At 45.5% G+C, this 20,000-nt stretch overlaps 1 long non-coding RNA gene and 1 other non-coding gene across 5 annotated transcripts in view; both read right to left on the reverse strand.

Moving 5' to 3' along the window:
* The window catches only part of LOC143300482 (uncharacterized), a 208,974-nt gene that overhangs the window by 123,725 nt on the left and 65,249 nt on the right, over positions 1-20,000 (reverse strand). The window contains exon 1 of one of the 4 annotated variants that reach the window (XR_013057665.1): positions 12,882-13,176. The exons of the other annotated variants lie outside the window; for them this stretch is intronic. This is a non-coding gene — a long non-coding RNA (uncharacterized LOC143300482). Of the gene's footprint in view, positions 1-12,881; positions 13,177-20,000 lie in introns of those variants that run through there. 4 annotated transcript variants of the gene reach the window in all.
* Positions 19,030-19,148, reverse strand: LOC143279584 (5S ribosomal RNA). Its single transcript, XR_013054908.1, has one exon. It is a non-coding gene; the product is annotated as a 5S ribosomal RNA (ribosomal RNA).

Below are 20,000 nucleotides of genomic sequence, written 5' to 3' on the forward strand. Positions count from 1 at the left end.
CAAAATCCCTCCTCCTCCCTCCTCCTACACGTCCCGGAATAAGTCGTTGAAAGCAAAGTTCTCCTGGAGGGTGGCTATTTACGGAGGGCATAGGGGATAAGTGAATGGCGTGAGTGAGATGCTAACGAGGCGGCACCAAAGATGGGGCCGAAAAAAAGAAGGGGCAAAAACAAAGTTAAAAGGGGAAAGAAACTAAAAACGAAAGAGATCTTTTAAACGTCCATTTAAACATCTACGTGCTGATGTGTTGCAGGTTCATCTCAGTACAGACGGAACACCTGCAACAGATGGATGTCTTCTGAAGCTGGGCTAGACAACTACTTGCCTCCAGAGGTGCCCGTTACGTGAAACACGCGCGTTCTGCGTATGAAAATACGTGCACGTGAGCGAGTGAGTGTGTATGTGGGTGAGCGCGGAGGGGGATGAGAGCTCATACATACCTCTCTCTCTCTCTCTCTCTCTCTCTATATATATATATATATATATGTGGGGGGGGGGGCGGGGGGTGGTGGTGGAGATAAGGAGAGACAGAACGTTGGTAAAAAATAAAATAAAAAAGATAGAAAAATGGATGGAAACATCAAATATAGCAAATGTCCTATTGGACTTCGCAGCAAACCTTCTGCAATAACGAATACCATCTCGAAATTGCCAAAGATAGGTATACATTCACAAGAACTTTTGGTGAAGTTTGGTGTGTGTGTGTGTGTGTGTGTGTGTGCACGCGCGCGCGCACAATCTTCATACATCTATCGTGTGCATGCTCAGATAACTAAAAATTAAAAAAAAAACAAAAAAAAAACACCACTTGAATTTCCGAATCTCAATGATCCATTCTCTCTCAACAACAGAACCCTTCGCTCACACCGCAGTGGTGAAGTGAAAGGCCATGACTGTATAGTTGTTTGCACGTACTGACCGCACGTGGACCACGGCAAGGCACCTGAAGCTGTGCGAACACGTTCACATTGTGAGAGGAATTACTGAATTCCAACCCAAGTGTTACCAAACATCTAGCCACGCGCACACGTATGCACGCACGCGCACACACACGCACACTCTCTCACACACACACACACAACACACACACACACACACACACACACGCACACAGTACTGCACAATCAAGCCACATTCTTCCGTTCAGGCCTCAGCCCCCACACCCCCAACCCTCCCAAAACAGAGGGCAATTTCCTTGAGGCTGAAAGGAGGCCTTCCCCTCTGCTGTTCAGTTCAGTCAGGCTCTTTTCTCTCTGTCCCACCGTCCATTAAAGACTGGCGGGCAGCCCGCGTTTAACTGCCCACCGCTGTCTTCTAATTAACGGGCATTTCGTTCGTAATGAGCAGTTAGCGCTGACTTTCTGGTCATTAATCTCCAGCCTCGCCATCCTCCCCCCCCCCCCACCTACCCCCACCACCTCCTTCCCGTCCATTTCTCCTTGCATGCTTGACACACACACACACACGCACACACACACATACACACATGTTGCAGTCTGATAGGCCTGAAGTTTTCTTCGGGTCACAGTTTGAGCTTATACCCCCCTCCGTTTAGAATCAAAGCGGGTGATCTTACAATACTGACAGTTATAAAACAACAGCCAAAACAATCGACGAAGTTTGTTTGTTGTTGTTGTTGTTTGTATTTTTCTTTTTTGGGGGGTGGGCGGGTGGGGGTGGAGGGGGAGGGGAGTTGTGGTGGGGGATTAGTTCAGCACTATAAAGGACTTACAACAACACTTGTCCAAATATTTGCCGCTGTTGATTCGATGTAATTCGATTTCGTTATTACTTATCTTTTGTTTACAAATCATGCGTTTCGTTTAGTTTATTTATAGTCTGTTCATCTAAGATGATGATATTAGACTGAAAACAAATCATGCCAAAAGAAAAAAAAAGCATCAATGTATGTATATACATACATGTATATTACGACAGGACTTTACATAAGAATAAAGACTTTCATGCCGTCCTCTTATAATTCATCGTTGTATTTGTATTCTGTACGTTTAAAGAAAAGAAAAAGTTGATGAAACCGTCTGTTGGAAAGAAAGAGGGATGAAAGGAAAATGAGCGGAAAAAGAGCCACGGATCTGTGGGTGAACCACGTTAAAAGCGGGCCTCCATCGGCTGCTGTCAGTGACTAGTTGTGGTGGCGTCACCTGTTGCAAGCCCTCAGCTGTGCAAATATCAACTCCATGGTTTGGGGGGGGGGGGGGGGGGGGGGGGGGGGAGGGGGAGGGCCGGGGGGGGGGGGGGGAGGGGAGAAAAAAAAAAGGTCACATACGCAAACGGGTTTCTCATTTCCGGTGGCTGCCACCGGTGACAAGCCAAAGAAGGACGGTACCCTCTCTGATTTACCCTCCAGTGGTTCTCTTTTACACTCTTGGGTCCGTGCCTCTTTACTATCACTGACACCTTCTCTTGGACAATTGAGAAGACCAACACTCTCGGCTCATTCCTGTGCCAGTTCATATCAGTAAACATGTTCGCAACGTTTGTCAAATCACACACACACACACACACACACACGCACGCACACACACACGCACGCACACGCATGCACGCACCCACACACACACACACACACAAAACAAAAACAGAGAAAAAACGGAATCCAGTGTTGATAAAGTCACCTTAAGACAACGGCGTTCCGTGTTAAAACTGGCTAGCCCTGCATCGAATCATGCCAGTGATCGAACAGTGAAGAAATGATGACAACAGAGAGACACAAAGGACTGAATTGGACTGAACACATACAACTGTGTGATATTGTTGAAACTAACCAGCCTCGGTTCACACTTGAGGGTCGAGAGGTTTTGCGAGGGATATTTTTACGTTGGTATCACCTTACGACGCATAATTGTTGTTGACATTTTTGGGAAATGCTGAATTTTTCTACTTGTAACCTGGAAATCTTTATACAAGGTGATTACTAAGTTAGTTGTGTGTGCCTTAGGGGAAGACATTGACATGAAGAGCTTGAAGTGGGTAATGTGCCAATACACTTTGAAGGTATAGGCTGAAAAATGTTGTTGTTGCTTGTGTGTGTGTGCGCGCGTGTGTGTGTGTGTGTGTGTGTGTGTGTGTGTGTGTGTGTGTGTGTATGCGTGTGTTTACACAGGGCAACAAAGTAAAGATTAACCTTCATATTTTTTTGTGCATTTACACAAAGGGCACAGAAGCTCTCGATGATTATGATATGATGTCTGAAAAGAACACAGAGCACGAACAGATCAGAGACCCTAAATCTGTGTCTTGTTACAATGCGACAAAGTCATTACGGATCCAATGCAAAACAAAGTCATTACGGATCCAATGCAAAACAAAGTCATTACGGATCCAATGCAAAACAAAGTCATTACGGATCCAATGCAAAACAAAGTCATTACGGATCCAATGCAAAACAAAGTCATTATGGATCCAATGCAAAACAGAGCCAACACGTCACGAAACGGTTCGCTCGAAAGCGGCAAGTTCACATCACGTGACAATGTTTTACATCAATTTCTTCCCTTTATCTATTTCAAGGAAACAACAAAAATGAAAATGAAGACGATGAATACACAGTTTATGTAGTTTGTTTGCACTCCTATCCCCTCCCACCCCTCCCCTCCGAACCCTCTGAGAAATACACGAAAACACGTCTAGCGCTTTTCCTTATACAACTGGCGTAATATACAAGTCAGATATTATTTCTCGTGTCACAGGTCGTGGGAAAACAGAATCGATTCAGTGCGTCAAACCTTGATTCACACCACAACGGAAAGGGAGGCCCACACAGAGGGGTTGAAAGTGGATCAAGAGGAAGTGTATCGCGCCGAGACGTTAGAAATATATTCAACAATCTTCCTTTATTGATGCTTCCATTCCTGCTGAGCCTTTAGGACATGTGTTGGGTTTTCATAGCCTCCAATTATTTTCATGGTTGACTGCACGTTCAAACGAATGCGAAAAGAGGGGGTGGGGTGGGGGTGCGAGGTAGGGTGGGGGGGCGGTAAGAAACAAAAAGAATTCGGGGTAGACAGCATTTGAAACTCCCGCAAGACTTTGGCGTTCTAGAACACGCAATGCAGTTTACTCCTTTTCATTCATTTTCATTTCATCCTATCGCACAGAAAACCGCAGTGACAATAATCTGCTTATCGATTGAATCATTAATATTCGTGTATGCATTATATGCTTACTCATTTATTTCTTACATTTCTTCACAAACTAGCGTTTGTGCTCAGCTCCCCCTGTTGTTAATCAGTGCATGTTGAGGACTGCTCAAGGAATTTGTTGGGCTCACAGTTCGACAGAGTGACATATTTCTCGAATGGTTGGACTTCTCAAGGATTCAACCCTCGCTGCATGAGAAAATAACGTCGCAGAGGGTCGTCGGATCGATTAATTGATAACAATTAATCCACTTTGGAAAGCCTTCCCGCCTCGAAACTCCGACATGCCAAGCTGGGGTACCTCAGATCAGTCTAATATCATCATCCTAGATGAACAGACTATAAATAAATAAACGAACGGGTACCTCACAGCACGGAAGCTTAGCACATCACGTCAAGATTTACTGCATGAAGACCCTGTGTGGGCACATAAAAAACAAACAAAAAGCAAACCATACACTGTGTCAAGGTATGTAGCAAGGTTAAAGAGTACATGGTGAACTTGCTTTGACGGGAGGTGAAAACGTGCACACTTCTGTCGGAGTAAGCAAGCAAAACGTGACTAATGTGGGCATCAACTGGCCATTCGGCAATGTTATGTAAGATGAAGAACGGAAAAGAAAGCTGAACTGAATAACAGTGTCAATACATCGAGAAAACATTGAAAACAACGACGCAAAGAAAGTGTCTAAGACTGTTGAAGACTTGACCAAACAGAAGCAAACTCAGCACCATTCACACATTTAAAAGATGGACTGGGGACTGCTTTGGACTCTACAATAATCAGAGCAAAGGAAACCTAAGTGTGCTGGCGGGGAAAGGTTCATCAAATTATGATGACTTTCCAACACTCCGTGAGGAGGTTGCAGCAGCAGTAAAGTCACTGAAATGTGGCAAGGCTTCAGGCATCAACAACATCTCTGCAGAGCTCTTGACACATGGCGAAGAGGTAACTTCTTCTTCTTCTTCTTCTGCGTTCACTCGTATGCACACGAGTGGGCTTTTACGTGTATGACCGTTTTTACCCCGCCATGTAGGCAGCCATACTCCGTTTTCGGGGGTGTGCATGCCGGGTATGTTCTTATTTCCATAACCCACCGAACGCTGACATGGATTACAGGATCTTTAACGTGCATATTTGATCTTCTGCTTGCATATACACACGAAGGGGGTTCAGGCACTAGCAGGTCTGCACATATGTTGACCTGGGAGATCGTAAAAATCTCCACCCTTTACCCACCAGGCGCCGTCACCGTGATTCGAACCCGGGACCCTCAGATTGACAGTCCAACGCTTTAACCACTCGGCTATTGCGCCCGTCGAAGAGGTAACAATAAACCTAACTGTCACCTGCAAGAAAATCTGGCAAACAGGCTTGGACCCAGTTACTAATTATCACCCTTCCCAAGAAAAGAAACCCCGAACACTACCAAGGCAAAGCATGACAAGGTAAGCTAAAAAGTTTATCTTTATACCAGAACTACCGCGACATCAGTTAGAGTAGCCATGCTGGTAAACGAAAGCTCAAAATCATTCTGGACATGTTACAGCGTCACGCAGTTACCACTATAGCCGAAGAACATGATAGAGATACCACTGTATACATTTGCGAAAAACACCTTCAGCACCAGAGGGAGTTCTATCACGTTTTCACAGACTTTGACAAATTCTGGCATGAGGCACTACAGATCACATTGAAAAAAACTGAGCAGTTTTCATCAATTCAACTGTACTTTAGAGCGACCAATGCGGTACTCTCTCTCTCTCTCTCTCTCTCTCTCTCTCTCACACACACACACACACACACACACACACACACACACACACACACACGAAGAAGAAGAAGAAGAAATAAGATGATACCAGTGGTGGTGGTGGTAACAGAAGACCAGTTAGAGTATTTGGAGCAGATGTGTCCAAGTTTAACGCCATGGTGTGAAAAAGAGGTGACGGGGGTTGACAGCAGACCCCTACACCGGCGTCAGTGGCACATGTAAATGGAGTAAAGTGGTGTAAGTCAACAGGCCAGGTACAGCACGTGTCTTGCTGCAGGCCAACGGAAGCTGCAGGCCCTAAATTAATGTTGTTTTTTAGAGGGAGGGAGAGAGAGAGAGGAGGGGAGGGAAGGAGGGAGAGACAGACAAACGGGCAGGGTACGTCCCCCCAGCCCCCCAACCCTCCCCCCAACCCTTCCTCCTTTCGCTGGACTCCCACACATACACGGCTCATGCCACTTGTATTTTAATAGCCCCAACACTCAGCTTATATCAAAGATTGACGTACGTCTACAGCTGGGCTAGAGCTGTATTAGCAATGGTTTCTCTATTGCATTGGGAAATCATTTACAGCTTAGTCTTTTGTGAAGGACTATGACTCTCTAACGAGGAGGCAAGATTGCACTGGCTCTGAATGCTGCAGCCTTGGGGGCTGGTTGGCCTTTGGGAACCATCCCAGTACCGACTGTCCTAAAACCTTCTTGGCCGAGAGAGTGGGGATGTAACTACGGCTAGACATTCTCCACTATAATCAAATTCTAGCCCAGATAGTCGTTACTTCCTCTGCTGTTCCGATGGTCATAATCGAACACGGTTGATTATCATACATACTGCCATCATCAGTGGCATTGCTCCCACCCTCGCTTTCCCGAGACCACCCCCACCCCACACACGGACACACCCAGGCTCGTCTTCCGCAGTCTCAAGATCGGTAGATCACGGGTAGGGGGAACCATCGATGGGTGGGGGTGGGGTGGGGTGGGGTGGGGGGTCTCCAGTAGTCCACACTTCAGAGCAGACTCTACACTTCTGTCCAGTCATTTCATTGGCTTTCAGGAGAAACTGTCGTGTGATTAAACACACGCAGGACACCACGTTCTAAGCCCCCTGCTGACGACAACAATGGCTTTGACGCGGAACCACCATGTCAGTCCCACCATCAATCGGCCGACACCAACGATAATCACAGGAACTCACTTTAAAAGAATGGTGGTGGAACTGGGAATCGAAACAGGGGTCATTATGAAAGCAGAGCTTGAAAGGGCGCAGAATCTCGGTCACTTTCCCCCCCAACGTTTGTGACGAATGAGGATGAAGATGCTGACGCTGCTGAGAGGGACCTTTTATAGTGGGGAATACGTAACAACGACTGTGCTAAACGCTTCCTTTCATAACATGTCCCGGCGTCAACCAGGCCACAGAGAAACACCTGCAGCATCGGCCCAGAAAGTTTAGCACAACACAGTACGTACACTCCCAAAATGGCACCCTTTAAGTGGATGACTGTGGACTGTGTGTGTTTCACCTCGGGGTTCCCCTCTGAGTTCATCTCACATTCAGTTCAAAGTAGAAGACGGCCACGGACCGAAAACAAAATCTACACTAGGATTCGACCCCGGTTGTTTGTACGCGACGCTAACCACTAAGCCATTACGGCAGGTAAAAAGAAGGCAGAAACAGTATGTAGTCCCCCAACATTTTTCTTCTCTCTCTCTCTCTCTCTCTCTCTCTCTCTCTGTCTCTCTCTTTCATCCATATACAACCCATTCCACAAGAATGACCAGTAAGTTCCCCTTGCTACATTCATCAACCATGACGTCATTCATGTTTTTGTCGTCACACGGTCATGACTCATCGCTCTTCCCCGTCCAGCAAGGCGAGGACCACATTCCAGGCCGACAGAAACAAGATGACCTCCTCCCTACCCCATGACACATGACCCTCCACGCCGACAACACACCGAGGGCCTCTGTCCCTGTCACGTCACTAACCATTCTGTTGTTTCTGTGAATCAAGGGCGGGAAAAAAAAAAACACACCAAGGGCACAGGTAGTCGATTCATCCCTCTCCCTCTCTCTCTCTCCCTCTCTCTCTCACTCCTCCACCTCTCCACTCTCCACATGTCTGTTTCTCCTCTTGCCCTTTCTGAAGCACGTTTGCACCATAAGCATAATCCCCTGTGTGTGTGTGTGTGTGTGTGTGTGGAACTAGATAAAAAGTACACGTGTGTGTGTGTGTGTGCGTATCACAATGAATAGTTTTCTTATATATTTCACTCTTTTTTTCAGTCCTGATCACTTATCACAGTCCTGAATGGACTTAAAGCAACGTTGTCAAGACAAAATCTCGAGAATAACAGATGAGCATTTGAGTGCTTTTTGTATCAGTCCCTTCCCCATTCGCGCCAGCGTCTATATACATAAAAATGATGTAAGGCAATGGCTGTATATATATATATATATATATATATATATATATATATATATATATATATAAACAACAGTAGACTTTTCATGTCTTAAAACGTGTATTCTTAAAAGCAGCAAGTTTTAAGACGTGGAAAGTCGACTGTTGTTTATACTTTTATATTTTACTGGTCTTGGTATTTACCTCAGTGCTTTCTGCAAGGAGCGGTGCCCAGGACACGAAGAGAGTGTGAAGTATTTGTTATACTTATTATGTATATATATATACATATATAATTATATATGTGTGTGTGTGCGTGTTATGTATGTATGTATGCTTTCAGCTTGAAAGTGATGGCTGTATGATCGATGGTTTCTCCATTGCAACGGGAAGTCAGTTGCAGCTTTGTCTTTTGTGAAGGACTATGACTCTCATACCAGGAGGCAAGATTGCTCTGGCTCTCAGTCCTGTAGCCTTTGGGGAGAGATGGCCTTTGGGAACCATCCCAACGCTGACTGTCCCAACTAAAACCCTCTTGGCCGAGAGAGTGGGGATATTACTTGGGCAAGACACTCTCTACATTTTCCCTGAGTAATTTACATCAATACATCAAGTGACTAACTTTACTTTGTTACAACGATTGTTGATAGAATATTAATCATCATTCGATTCACTGATAGGTTTTTTTTTTTCTTTTCTTTTTTTTTCCCAACTGTCATTGCAAACCTCAACCCCTCGGGTGAAGGTGGGGGTGGATACAATTTCTCGAGATTGCCTTCCTTCTGAACAGGGTAATTCCAGTAGACAATTTGTCTGTCTGTGTGTATTCTATTATTGTATCTTCAACATGATCAGTGTTGTATTGTCCGTGGGTGTGAAGACTGTCTGCTGAACATTATTTTGTCTGTCTATATTGCATTGTCCTCTCCGTCTTTTCCCCGTTTCGCCTTGTTGAGGTTTCTTTCTCGAGACCTTTTTTTTTTTTTGTTCGAAGATTTATATGTTGTATCTATCATATTGCCTGTTACAAAAATAAATAAATGCTTTGTAGGCCTACATTTTGTGATGTATTCATGTTTTGTTTATTCTTCCCATGACGTCAAAACGGACGGAGAGAGAGAGAAGAGAGAGAGAGGGGAGGGGGGGGGGGGCGGGGACAATATTGTTGCTTTTCAAGGAGAGGTTTTAACAGAAACGGAAATACTCAAGACTGAAACACACTTTACCAATTAACCGAACACACACACACACACACACACACACACACACACACACACACACCGATAAAAGCAATCACAGTTACCCGGGTCTCCACAGAAGCGCTAACACCCCCAATCAAAGCGTGTTTACTAATTAACCCCCAACACAGGGACTGAGGATCAGCACAGCTTCACAGCACTGTGCGCTTCCGGGCCGAGCAAGCCTGGAGCTCTGCAGTCCATGGACAAAGCAGTAAAAGAACAAGCCTCTTCCCACTCCACACGATCAAAAACAACGTGCTGATCATAACTGTTGTGTGTTGTTTGTGCAAGATGGTGATGTTCGTATTTCCAAAAAACCAACCGTACGCTGACAGGATCTTTTTTTTAACACGTTTACATGCACCTTCTGGGTGCATATACTCATAATTTTATTATTATACACATGGGATTCCTGCACAGGCTTGTCCTCACATCGGGCTGTTCTGTTGACCTGGGAAAAGGGAGAAACATTCACACTCTTCAACTCACCCCCCCAAACCCCCAATTTCCCCCCCTCCACACACACACCCTTACCCCTAAGCGTTTGCGAGGTTCGAACGCCGACCATGAGATTGAAAAGTAGCATTATGGTCTGACCGATCAGTTTAATAGTTAGCAACAAACGCCAACTCATGAGCAGCTCAAAGGCAGAAGTTTCATGAATACGTACAAACCAGAGGGGAGCTCCCACCAAACATCCTTGACAAAATAAATCTCTAACAATCGACAACCCAACTGCCCTTATTATGAATTACCATATCTTATCTTTATGAACTGAACCATTCTAATAATCATTACACATTATCATATTAAATTCAGGTCTCTCGTATCTTTATCATAATATATTACCAATCACATTCATCTATCCCATACAATTCAAATGATAAATTTCCACTTCAGCATTGTGAATTATTTTTTTTTTTAAATCCAAAAGTTCAGTCTAAAATTCTGCCGCAGATCTCTACATACAATTGCGTTCAGTCCCGTCTCAAGCTCCTCACTGGCTTATCACCGAAGCAGGCATTCAGTATAAACCCTCAGTATTCTTTCACTCATTCATCGAAAAAGCTTCTCTACTGTGTATTCCGCAGACAGGAGCAAACACATGTGACCAATGTTCCATTCACTCTTAAGCTTCTCCAGTCTGGAACTAACTCCCGCATGAAACCCGTTAAGTACAGCTTACTTCACCCTTTGATTGAAACAGATAGCATCACTGCTGAAGCATATAAATTAATGTTCTTTTTATGTCTGTCTTTAATATTTCATGCAGGTGTAACACGTGAATAAGCCAACGCCTGTATGTGAACTTGTTATGCGTCTGTGTATGTGCATCTATGTGTGTGTATGTTGTATGTGCATCTATGTTGTGTGGAGGTTGGAGGAGGGAAGGGATGCAGGCGTGAATGCATATTCAGAAAGAGTTTTGAATAACTTTGTTAAAATAAAACCTTCGCATAGATCATTAAGCTAAAGGAATATCAGCTATTCCCACCCCCCTTCAAAAATAATGGGCAGATCACCTTAGCATTTTCAGCCCTGCTATCACAAACACATGTTCAAGTGCTGTGGTTATGCCTTCATTCAACTGTGTCACTGACGCCCAAGATAAACTCAAAACCAAAGATGGAGTGGATCCGATTCACACTCTCATAGAACCCCCCAAAACTGATCAGATTCTTGATCAGCTCTCTAGCTGAAGGTAAAAAAAAAATTGCATGGTACCTTCCCATTTGTGAGCCTTCCCCCAAACCACACTGGATCACACACACACGCACACACACACACACACACACACATACACACACACAACAACAAAACAAGTGGGGAAAATCTAACAAATCGGCAATCCATCAAATATTTGATCACCTGTCATGGACTGTTATCCTCTAAATTACTACAAGCAAAAGCATTGTCGAACGCTTACTTGTGAATTTCACATTCTCATTTATTCCAACAGGTACAAGCCGTTTAGCAATTGCACCAAGCACAGCTGTGATGAACATCTGCGTCAAAACAAATCTTTTATGAACAGAGATCTAAACATTAACGTCAATTATGACATTTGGTGACCAGCTATCTTAGTCACGGCAGAATAAGATTTCACAAACCATTTACCTCAAAAAACAAAGATAGTATACCTGAAAATTCAGCTCAGAGTGAAAACTAAAGAGCATTGACTACAAATTTCAACGGGTGTGATAGCTGTAGTGGCCCATCCCGTATGTAGTATGTCTGTGGTTCGAATTCCAACAGCACTTTAGTGTGAGAAGGTGGGGATATCACCTAAATGTTGCTCAAAGTCTTCATCCACAGTGTCTTTGTCAAGAGCCAATGGAAGCATGTTAGCTCATTAGTGGCGTGAGACAGTCAAGACATTCGCTTTGTTCATGAACATATTCATTATAAATATGCAATTAAAGTTTGTCCAGATCACACAGAGCTTAGCGCAAAACTGCAAATTATCATACATCTGAAATGTACAGTAACTTAAAGAGCAAAGACTGTCATATGGTACATAAAGTGAGTTGCTAATGACACATATTCATCCCGTCCCAACATGTGTGAAGACTGGCTGGTGCCTTAGTCCCGCTCTGGTATACTCACATCAAGATGGTCAAATACGCGCATGAAAGATCCTATAGTGTATGACAATGTCTGGGGTTTCATTTTTATGGAAGAACCGACATACCAGCATACGCTTCACCCAGAAAACAGAGTACGGTTGTCAAAAGGGTGGCCGGCGTAGAAATGGTCATTCATGTAATAGCCTACCCGTATAAAGGAATAGACACAGGAGAAGAGAACTGATTTCAATTTTAACGCCAAAAACAGAAATTACACGAACACAAATCAACAAAACTTGGCCTCAAAGCATAAATTACACTTTTACTCAAAAGTCAAAGCTTAACAAATCATAGGGCCGCGGATTCAGCATTTATCCGGAAACAGACATTTCAGCAACAAACACTGACAATATCCACATTTGGCCCACCCACCCTTCAGCAGTGAAACCATAAAAGAGACGGAACACGCTTTCCATATTCACAACGAAAGAGTGGACGGGCATCCCCAGATATGGCCCAATATTCTACCTCATAAAGCAGACATTTCACGAACATAAAGCAGACAATATCACCAACAGTTACCTCAGACCACACCAATCACAAGCGTTGCCTAAAATTTCACCGTCCAAGTCTATAAAAGCCCGCAAGGTCTCCCTGACACGTCAAACTACCCAGCGACAGACAGGGACCAGCCATAAAGAGCCCCGGTCCTTCTCTCCCATAAAAACGTACCGGGCGCCAGCAGAGCCTCCCTCCACAGATCGCCCCGTCCCTCCTGTGAATTCCTGGGGCCCGGCAACTGACGCTGACGTCCCCCGACCCCCAACCGCCGGCGTTCACTGCTAGAACCGAGGGCGGTGGACACGCAGCAGCGGCATGGCGGCAGAGTGGAGTGCCGACTGAAGTGCCCATTGTGTGCATGCAAGCGCCGCCCGGGATCAATGCCAGCCCGCAAGAACTCACTCCTCCACTACCGGCTCTCTGTGTGGGACAAGGGATAGGAGTCGCATTGTCGGCGCACGCTCACACCTTCCACAAAAGAACTGGGAAACCGTCTCTTCCCTTTTCTCCCCCCCCCCTCCCAGTCCCCCCTCCCACACCTCCCGTTCCTATCCCACCTCACAAGCCCCCCCCCCCCCATCCCCCACCCCTCCCCCTTCTTCACCATTTGTAGATGGGAGCTCTCCACTTGCCCTGTTTTGCACAGATAGAGTGCTTTGAAGCGGGCTGGTCTGTTTTGTTGCCCTCCCTGTTCCCCCTTCACTAAACCCCCCAACCCCTCCCCCACCCCATCATCCCCATTATTATCATTTGTTATGAACTCCGAAGCACCGCCCAGCGTCCTCGCTAACAGAGACCGCAGACAATGGCCTGCATAAATCGACGTAGAGAAAAAAGGGCGGCCTGTCGACCTCTGTCTCGCGCCTCTGTCATTTATCGTTTTTCTTCTCGGGGTCTTGTCCCTCCTCCTCGGCCCGTGAACGGGACCATGTCAGCAAGGTAGGCAAGCAGGCAGGCGGGGGGGGGGGGGGGGGGAAGGGCGGGAAAAAAACAGGGCATGTCTGAGCTCAACTCGTGTGTGGCTTCGTCTGCAGTGCGTGCAACATGCCGACACATCCAATTATTTATTCGTTTCACTTGTCACCCACTGCCACCCTCCCACCCAACTCCCCTCTTACTGAAGCGATCCAAAGACAGCTTTAATCTGGCAAGTCAGATGAACAGATGCACAATTCCTGTTCTGGCTGTTTGTTTGTTTGCTTTCCAGCCAACCCGTACAAGGACCACTTCAGAACTGAAAATATTCCACTAAAAAAATGTCGAAAAACAACTCCTCCTCCCCCCCCCGCCCCTCCTCCCTCCCTCCCCAACCGCAAACTGGTGAAACGTGAAAAGACAACAAGCTGTGAGAGAAACAGATGCGCAAAGTAAAGCAGAAAACGATAGAAATAACAGTCCCCCTCTCCGTTTTGGCACAGGTATGTCGGCAGATGGCACAGAGATAGGAATGCTACGGTTGCAGTGATACCTACAGCAGAATTAGATGAAAGTAAGATAGAACCCTAAGTGTTAAAGTTGTAAGTGACTGGCGGAAGGCAAATGACTGTATGTAGCCTATGTATGTATGCATGTATGTATGATAGTTGTGTTCGACATTGATCATCAAAGCAGCAGAGAAGGTAACTGCTGTCCCGACTATTTGGGCCAGAATTTGATTATAGTGGAGAGTGTTTTGCCCAAGTTACATCCCCACTCTCTCGGCCAAGAAGGTTTTAGGTCAGTCGGCGTTGGGGTGGTTCCCAAAGACCAACTAGCCCCCAAGGCTGTAGCACTAAGAGCCAGTGCAATTTGGCCTCCTATTTTGAGAGTCATAGTCCTTCACAAAAGACAAAGCTGTAAGCGATTTCCCACTGCATTGGAGTAACCATTGATAATACAGCTCTCACTTGGCTGTTGGCCCAACTGAAAATTTATGTCAATCTGTGGAAAACTGTTCAAACCAATACCTACTTTAGCCAGTTGAATGAGAGCAGACTGGAGGAAAAACGGCTGTTGCACGAAGTTTGAATCGGCCAGGAGTGAGAAGAGTTAGGATTGATTTGTGTGGTTGCCTGTAAAAAAAAAAAAAAAAAAAAAAAAGTATACTGATCCACGGAACCAGAGGAACATTGTCGTGAATGTAGGCAAGGACAGCATCTATAATGCTACTGAGCACAATGGAAACTACTGTTTTCTTCGTGCAGTCGTGTCCCCAGATCAGTGTCGTGTCCCTCAGGCATTTCATTGTAGATTATTTTTAGCCAGCTGACCGCAAGGGGCCACCCGGAAGTCGACAGAGCACATGACCACAAGCATCACTATGCATGCATCAAAGATGACCAGCATTCATGCACAGGCCCCATCACTCACAACTGTCGCTGTGTCGTGTATTACTCGTCCCAAAACGTCCATGTTATACTTGCCGTAGTGTGTACACAGTAATTGTCTTCGTGAAAAGCACCACCAATGTCACTGTACCGTAAAATTGAAAGCAATTTTCATTCATAATTGTATTATCTTAATTTCAGCATATAAATCTCACTGCATTTGTAATCAGCGAGTGATTTAACTGTGACTGTGACAGGGGTGTGGGGGGGTCGGATGAGGAGGGGGGAGGCTCTTCTCCAAGGTTACATCAAAGGTTAAAATATCACACACGCAAAAACACCCCCATATTTGTAACCCAACCTCTGAATTAGCCTGTAACAGATATCAGGGACGATACACACGAATCTCCCGAGAAACCCGTGGTTTTTCAAGCCATCAGCACGGAAAGAAAGCAGCAGCACACGAATTCCCCGCCTGGGCTAAATATCCTGCCAGGAGCCAGTTGCATTGCTCGGACGGCAGAGCCTAGTATGGACGTAACCCGCCACTAACTTTGTGTTGCATGGAACTGACCAATGGCGTAGTTCGGTCAACGAAGGGATATTTTCACGTGTAACTGTCAAAACGTTAGAACCAAGCAATGCAACTGGGTCCAGAAGGCTTCCGAACTTTGCACGGTGAAGCAGAACAACAACTTCCGCTCGTTGCAGACCACATTTCCCGCCATTGCTGTCTGCTCAGACAACAGCGGGAATCGCCCACTGGACAGGTGGGGAGGAAGAAGGGTGGAACAGAAGGAAAAACGGACAATGAAGGGTCAACGGTCATCAGTGTCACAGCGCTGGTCCCCGCGATTAACAGGTGTGTGTGGGTGGGTGGGTGGGTGGAAAAGGGAGGTTGGTAGTGGAGGGTGGCTGACAGAGTGACAGAAGAGACGAGAGGTTCTTGATGTTCAACATGTGGCGAGTGAGAGGGAAGCGGGGATGGGGAAGGGAGGGAGGATGGGGGTGGTTTGACAGAAAATGTGGGCTGAGAAGTGTAGTCCGTGACGGTACGTGCTGTTCGGTGTGACTGACAAGAGGTCATTCTAGTGCAGGGTATGATAAGTTTTGCTTCATACTCCATGACTGTCCAAGTCACCCATCCCATCAGCACTTCACTCTCACAGACCTAATAATAAAAAAAAAAGTTAGCGTAACGCCAGGAAACATGTTACTGAACAGGAATGGTGTAGGAGTATGATGAGGTTGAAAGAGGACCTGAAATCGAAAAAGTTTTTTGGTTCTCTCCATCACATCCCATCCACTTTCTGAGCGGGCAGGAGGCGGTGATGGTGTTCGTGCTATGTTCCGCCCCCACCCCGCCTCCTCTCATCATTCACACATTCCTGTATGCATGCGCATGATCCTGTGTGCGCGAGCAATTGATTGTGTGTGTGTGTATGAAAAACCAAAGTTCGTCAGAGACCGAAGATTTCAAGGTTCGATGGCTTTGTTTTGATATTCTCTCAGCTAGTGTATGAAACAAAAATATACAACCAGCTATCACATTCCCTTAAAAAACACTATCAGTGAGGGGTGGTAAGGTTCACTGATGACGTGGTCTGGAGAAACAAAGAAGTTGTCACTAAAAGGTTCAGTTTTCAGACATGGGAAAAACATTATTCTGAAAAGAAAAATCTAATGTTCTGCCTTTTTCTCATGACTTGGGACGAAATGATCTGATTTGAGTTTCTGGGAGATTCTTTGAGTTCAGATATTACAAAGTGGGAAGCATAAATGTTATCCCCCAGAAATGTTTGTCCATGACAGGTTATTCAGTTATGACACGGACTGGAAAACAATAAAACAAAATATATCAAAAACTTATCGCATTGCGCTGAATCACTTGTCACCATCGATTTCTGTGTGAAACTAGGCTGCTCGATCTGCACTGTAAATTCGCTTCCTTCTCAAGGTTTTTTTTTCTTTCTTTTTTTCTTTGATTTCTATCAGGGGCAACTCTCCTGTTGCCGTGGCAATCTGTTACATGCGCCTATGCACGGTACACACGACACGAGAGTCGTGGTTTGTCACTGTGTCCGAAAGGTGAGCACGCTGAACACCGTTGAGGGCCTTGATGGAAGGAAAGAAGTGCGTGAATTTCGTGATTCGAACCCAGAACTCAGGAAATGGAGCGTGCAATCCACAAGGCCAACACAACTCCCTCCACCTTTTCTGAGCAAGAAGCACGAGAGCGGAGGAAGGTGTGGTTCGGTGGGGGGGTGAGGAGGAGGAGAACAGCACCTCCCTGACCAGAAGTGGGGGTGGGGGTGGAGGGTGAGCAGTCCACCCACCCCCACCCCCAACTCATCTCAGCCACATCTTCACCCCCTACCCCCCAACACCCTCCATAATAAATCAAAGGGGACAGGTGTGTGGCCGGTGGGCAGTGAAAGTAATGACCGTCAATGTCACGGGGACCTTCGCGCTGGATAATAGGGGGGTGGAGGCGGAAGGGGGGAAGGAGGAGGTGGGAGATGGGAGGAAAGATGGCAAGAGAGAGGTGGGAGGAGGAGGGTGTGTGTGTGTGTGTGTGTGTGTGTGTGTGTGTCAGGGTTCTGTAGTATAGGGTAGGATCGTGAAGAGAAGCTGGGAGGGGGGGGAGGGAGATGGGATGGAGGTATGGGGTTTGGGGGGAGGGGGGAGTGAGACACAGGGGTAGAGGGAGACGATTCGTCCCCCTCCCCCACCCTCCACCCCGCCTCCACCTTGAAGGATTATACAACAGAGGTGGTATAGCATGTGGGTCAATGCGTTTCGCGTTCTCTGACTTCGATTCGAAAATCAGTGGATGGTCCAGCAGCCGTGACTACAATGAGTATAAACATTTCATTTTCCATTTCTATTCAGAATTTCGGCCATTTGCCTTTCTTGTCGACAGGCGCAATCTGTTCTGCATTCATTTCAGAATAATGTTCACTACAGTGATGAGAAAGAGGGAGAGACAATAACCTGTCTGCAGAATCCTCCGCAAAATAAGTACCTTGGAAAGTGAGGGTTAATGGGGGTACCCTGGAGAGAGAGAGAGAGAGAGAGAGAGAGAGAGAGAGAGAGAGAGAGAGAAGACAAGACAAGACAAATTCTTTATTTCGAGGATAATAGATAAGTACTTGTGTGCGTTTTTACATCCAGTCCCCGCCCTGAATAGGGTCTACACTACACAATATTTAATAAAATGAAAGCATGGTGTTAGTAGAGATACATAACAGAAGAAAAAATATACATAAATCAAAACAAAACAACAACCACACACACACACACGGCATACAGGAACTAGCATGGTGTTAGTAAAATGCATAGGGAAAAAAATGAACAAAATGAAAGAAACAAAACACACACAACACACACCGCACTACACATCAGAATGGGGGACAGAGGGTGAGGAAGGTTCTCAGTCAACCATACACATTTGACATACAGTATCAATAAAATGAGAGAGAGAGAGATATGACATGACCTTTTTAAATAATACACAAAATGTTCATTTCAAGGGGTGAGAACACATCTATCAATCAATTCAATTTCGCACGAACTGGAAGGCTTCTTACTTCGGATTATTCCTGTTCATATAGATAACAAAACAAGGGGCTGCCTTCGTAACTCAATGAACCAGTTACCCCTTTTTTTTTTCTTTCATCATGACTTCCCGACTTCAAATTTTGATTTACCATCCTCGATTATCACCAGTCAGTCTTCTTCTCATAACTCTGACCTTTTCTGAAACACTCTGTACAAAAATCAGAGAGAGAGAGTTTCAGTTTCAGTAGCTCAAGGAGGCGTCACTGCGTTCGGACAAAATCATATACAATACACCACATCTGCCAAGCAGATGCCTGACCAGCAGCGTAACCCAACGCGCTTAGTCAGGCCTTGAGAAAAAAAGAAAGTGCATCAACCGAGAATCGAACCCGGGTCACCCGCGTGGCAGGCGTGTATTCTACCACTAGACCACCGATGCCTCGCAAGAGGAATGCCAACAGCACCCGGTGTTCCCAGGCGGTCACCCATCCAAGTACTAACCGGGCCCGACGTTGCTTAACTTCGGTGATCGGACGAGAACCGGTGTTTTCAACGTGGTATGGCCGTAGAGAGAGAGAGAGAGAGAGAGCAAACGTTTCCAGCTCAAGCCATTTATCAGTGAGCTGAAGACTGGCGTTGCAGGTTGAAAATGACGGAGTTTGTGATGACAGTTAATAATGATGGGATTCACGAAGGACAGAAAAAGGAATACTGCGGAATACTATGTCTGTCTGTCTGTTTCTGTTTCTCTGACCACTCAAGATGGATTCACACTTTGACACGTCGAAACAGACATAAAAGGAATTGTGTATACGAAAAACAAAACAGACAAACCAGCCAACCCCCAGATATATTGTTCATGAGTATTTGAAGAACGTACATATTCAAAATAGTATCGTCCGGCTCTTTCTGTCTCTCTCCATCTCTTTCTCCTTTGTGAGTGTGTATGTGTGTGTGTGTGTGTGTGTGTGTGTGTGTGTGGAGGGGGTAAAAGAGATAATTTGTTCTTTCTTCGAAGTAATTGTCCAAACAAAGTTCAGTGTAACATGAAACCAAACAAATCGAAAGAAAGAAAGAAATATTTTGTAACTCCACGCGCCTGCCTTTGTTTCTTTGTTTCTGTCTTTTCTTTCTCTTTGTATTGTATTACCGTTTTTGTCACAAAAGATTATGTAATATTTAGGGGGATTTTGCCCGGCAGGTGTGTCGCCACAGTACAGAGCCCCTTTTTTTCCCCAGTCTAAAAGACCATCTCCCATCTACCATCAACAACCATCCATCTGAAGATCTAGACATCAGCCCCATCTATATGGAAAATGCAGCTTCTGTCCAAACGTGTGTGTGTGTGTGTGTGCACAAGTTTTTATATTGATATGCACTTTATGTATCCTAATTTCTACTGTATCTGTGTTTGTGTATGATT

Source organism: Babylonia areolata, chromosome 2 (assembly GCF_041734735.1).
Source record: "Babylonia areolata isolate BAREFJ2019XMU chromosome 2, ASM4173473v1, whole genome shotgun sequence".
NCBI classification, from domain to species: Eukaryota; Metazoa; Mollusca; class Gastropoda; order Neogastropoda; family Buccinidae; genus Babylonia; species Babylonia areolata.